Raw genomic sequence first — 5,000 nt, forward strand, 5'->3', positions numbered from 1 at the left:
GCACTTTAAATCATGCATGGCTCACAACAGGTTTCTGCCCCATTATAATTTTCAAGAAAGACTCAATTTTGTTTCTTACCAGGCTGTTATAAATTTGCCAATACAATCATCAAAAACTAACTTGGACGGAATTCTAAAATGATTGTGACCAGGGGCCATTTTCTCCAACCCTGCAAGCAGAGTCTCTTTCGATCTTCCTAGAAAAATCGGGTCTGCCAGCAGCCTAGGAGAAACGGGATTGAATATTATCTACCCCGGAGCTTGTTATGAAAACGAAGCCACTGGAGATATGGCCTTACTTGGCCATGAAGCAGAGCTGCATTACCGTAGCCTGGAACCAATAGCTGCTCAGAATCCCCAGCTAGCCATTGCTCAGGAATTAAAGCAAAAATACGGCGAAGGAAAAATGACAGAAGAGATTTGTCCCGGATGTGGAAGAAAATTCGAGTGCTACACACAAGGTATATTTAAGAGCGGTGGCCGGAGCATTGCAGGTCTACGCAAATGATAGCATTTTCTGTAATAGTTGTTTATTAATGGACGATTTTTAGTAAAGGACATTGGAAAAAACAAAACTGCAGTATTGCATGTTATAGGCTAAAACATTGCGTTCTAGTTATTAATGTTACGATTGTTGCTAGCCAGGGCCGGGTGGCGTCCTTTTCGCCTCGTCAAAGAGATCAGTGGACCGTTTCTCGAAAGTCCCTAAACTTTTCACATGTGACAATTCCCTCTTTATCTCAAGAAGGCAGAGGGTTTGAGTGTTTCACAATCCGCTTTTAGTTATCTCGAAAAAAACGTGCTAAAAGTCATCGGGACTTCTCGAGAAACAGGCCCCTGGTTACAATCGGTTTAGAATTGCTTCGAAGTTAGTTTTTAATGATTGTATCGGATGATTAAATGTGGCAAATTTAAACTATAATGAGGCAGTAACCTGTTATTAGCCATGCATGATTTAAAGTGATTTTAATAAAAATAAGCGCTCTTCACGTTAATTCTCAATCCAGACCATTCCAGCCTCCACGCTATTCTGTCCTTTTTTTTCGGGATCATTTGCGGTCCAAAATGGGGATCATTTGCATTCCGGGATCATTTGCGGTCCAATATGGGGATCATTTGCGGTCCTGGGATCATTTGCGGACCCGTACAGAGATGTTTTCAGCCCATTCTCGCGCCATTTTTACCCCTGACACTGCGCAAAAAGGCACATATTCGCGACCGACTTTGCCCGAATACGGATACGCACACGTGGAGTGAACGATAATATCCTGAAGTATGCAAGGCGCACGACGCGACATACACCTCGAATATTCTACTTAGAATCCGGACTGTTTTTCCGAATTCAAATAGAATACCTTGGAATACTTTGAAACATTCTAAACGACATACCCCGACTCCTTTTCTAAAAAAGACCAATATTGACCAGCTTCAAACAATGATGGTCAGTAGTCATAGGAACATCTTGGTATGACAACAAATATTCGAGTCCGCATGCGACGCGAATACGACAGTGACGAAGGGTTTAGCAGACTTGAACACGCCCGAATACTAACGCACATCTCAAGTGTTCGCTGCATTTGCGAACCGTGCACCAACCCATAACAGTGCGGAATTTGGTATTCTGCAGTATTCAAAACTCGAACAACTACGATCAAGAGTAGCAATGCCTATATCTCGTTCCTGAAATTCAGTGTGCATATTCTTGAACATGAACTTGTTTTACGTTTTATTGGATGTTTACGCTTTTGGGACGTTTATATGCTTTGGTCTCATAGGATTCCCCTTTCACATGGGGTCTTTACGTAGATCTATCTACGCGGATTACAGGAGTCTCCTTTTTGACAAACCTCTATCGCAGACGTTCTTAGGGCTTCGTCACGCTCTCCTAAAGGAATGGACAAGTAGCGAAGCCCTAATAACGTCTTCGTCGACTACTTTCTGTCTCGTGCAGTTCAATGAATGAAGACATTGTAACTATCAGCCAACAAAACTTTAAGTTATACAGTATTTACAATACTTGTAAGTTGAATATCTCGATATTATTGAAAACGTTGCCTTTTTATTCGGGGATTCATACACCTTATTCCAAAATGGCCGCCATTTTAGTATTCTTTTGTTTCCATGCAAATTCGCCCTTTTGCCCTCGTTCAAGGTTAAATATTCTTTTGAATTTGACGTTTGAAAGTGAGGCCATAAGGACCAATTTGCATGGAAACAAAAGAATACTAAAATGGCGGCCATTTTGGAATAAGGTGTATTAACTAAACGGTTTGAGCTTAACGCATTGCTAACAATGAGGTCTTGTTACGTAAATCCTAGGGGAATTTTTTTTAGGAGTCCAGAAACCTTAATTGCATTTTAATGACCTGTGAAGTGCCTCATGCATTATTTAGTTTCTGGTAAAGGAAAAAAACACTGAAATTTTTATCATTACTAAAAACTCTCTTTTACAGTGCAACGCGCCTTACCGTGGCCACCCAACAAATTTTCACATTTGACTATTACGTGTAAATACGTCAACTCAACAACCCACGCAATGGTGTTCAACCTACAACTGTGCGACCTTTGCAAAAAGGCGTAACTGTCAATCAACTTCACACATCCTGATTGGCGGACAATTTGTAAAAAAAACTTTGTTAGTTGGCCACGGTAAGGCGCGTCGCACTGTAAACTAATTTTTAGTGTAAAAAATGCCATTTAAAATTTTGTCCTGGTTTTTCATTTGCCACTAATTAAAAGTTTCCTCCTAGATAATTGCAAAAAAAAGATGACATTGTCTAGTTTAACCTTAATTTCTTAAAAACAATACAAGAAAGCTTCAGTACTGAATAGCAATCACTACTTAGCAAATCATCTTTAGTTTATAAATACATGCACTTACTTAGGATGAACCTTTTCATTCCAACATAAAAAAAATCGATGTTATTTCAATGTTTATATAGTAATAATATTGCTATTAATATCTGAGCAATACTGCTGTTGTAGAAAAAATCCATTCAAAAATTCTATTTAAAAAATTTGGATGAAACTCTAACCTTGAAAGAAAGAAGAGGAAGAAAAAGTTATCACGAGCAATACTATTCACAGTACGTTAAGGAATAGACTGATGAAATTTTACTCTGTCTAACGCCAGACGATTTTACTCGTCAGTGGGGAACCCCACGGGGCTGAAAGGGTTAACAACAGCTGGATTCACTGAAAAACTATGTCCCCATTAACCCTTTAACTCCCAATAGTGCCACTTATAGATTTTACTCTGTTTAACGCCAGACGATTTTACTCGTCAATGGGGAACCCCACGGGGCTGAAAGGGTTAACAACAGCTGGATTCACTGAAAAACTATGTCCCCATTAACCCTTTAACTCCCAATAGTGCCACTTATAGATTTTACTCTGTCTAACGCCAGACGATTTTACTCGTCAATGGGGAACCCCACGGGGCTGAAAGGGTTAAATCAACTAGGAGATTCAGGCTTATTTTACGCTGCTTTAACCACAGCATAAACTTGCTCAAGGATAAACAAAGTTTAAGATGACCTTTTTTACGATTTGTCAATGAATTACGGTGCGCAAGCTCTTTTTTTGCGTTACTTAGTGTAAAAGTACGTAATTTTCATGCATAAAGGCAGTCTCTACGTTTCCGTTAAAACGCGAAAAGTTTCTCATATGCACTCTTTACGCTTCCGTTGATTTGCGTAAAGTTTCATTGACTATTTTGTTGAAACGCGTTAAAAGCAAAGTTGGCGCCCAACTTTATCTACTTGAGACAAGTGTGAATGAAACTCGTGACTCTATAATTCTTGCAGGCTTGCGCTATAATATTTCACGCAAAGACACTGAGTTTATTTCGCAAAAGCTACACTCGGGCGCGCATTTTCGTTGCCCGTCGCCTCCATATATAACCACCCCCATAATAAACGGAAGTTTCCAATGTTTTTCATCAGAACGGACGAATTGTTACCATCAATAACTGGCCGACGACATTTGTTGAAGTGTGCGTTTTGGGAAATCTACGAATGACACTTAACTAAAGATATTCAGTAGTATTCGAGCTGAATATCTCAGTACACTTCACGTGAGGTGTGCGCCTTGAATACCTCAGGATTCTAGGGAGTCACGAGCACGTATTCTAGGCCCGGACATCTCCGAATATTTTCATTTTCACGCAGTGTGAAGCCATGCGGTCAAGGAACCTTGTGAGCACGTGCTCAACAGTGACACAAATGAGGAACCTCGTGGGAAGACCTTAGACAGCAATGACCAGAACCAGGTTTCTGACCAGCGGTTTTGGTTAAGACAATGGTTTGCTGGGGGCGCTCAGTCTCGCGGGCTCAGAAAACCTGGTTGTGGTCATTGTTATTTAAGGTTTTTCAACCTGGTGTCTCGAACCCAGATTTTAAAATGGTGCTTCGTCGTTTCTCTGAGGGTACTGGAAAGAGATTTATTTTTGTCGGAGTGATGATGATGATGATGATGATAACGGTGCCACTAACAAATCCCTTATTTTCATTTATCTATCCACCTTTTTAGGGCTAGGGAAGTGATAAATTTACGATTTATGACAAATTCAAAAAGGAAAGTATTTGAGGATTCGATCTCATTCTCCGTTAGGGCGTGGAATTACAATTTTGGAGGACCATGGCTGTCATTCTCATGTGGGACTGAGTCCAAACTCACCCCTTCTGAGGATAAGATGGGGGGAAGGTTGGGTACAAGACACTTTCAAAGAGCTGTCTAACTTAGAGGCCTTACGAATAGCCGCATAAAGGTTTCTCCTTTTAATTCCAATTAAGGATGGTGCCTATTATTGTTATTGCGCATACGTTCTGCGCATCTCGAGAAACCCGGGTTTCCTATAGGTGATGCTTACTAATATAGGGATATTTTGGCGCGGTTTAAAACTATCCGGAGAAACTAGATCTTAGTAAGCACTCTTGGTATCCAAAAAGAAAATTTGGGGTAAACATACATTTTTGAGAGATAATTTAGCTTCAGTTTGA

Source organism: Montipora capricornis, chromosome 12 (genome assembly GCF_036669925.1).
Source record: "Montipora capricornis isolate CH-2021 chromosome 12, ASM3666992v2, whole genome shotgun sequence".
Taxonomy (NCBI): domain Eukaryota; kingdom Metazoa; phylum Cnidaria; class Anthozoa; order Scleractinia; family Acroporidae; genus Montipora; species Montipora capricornis.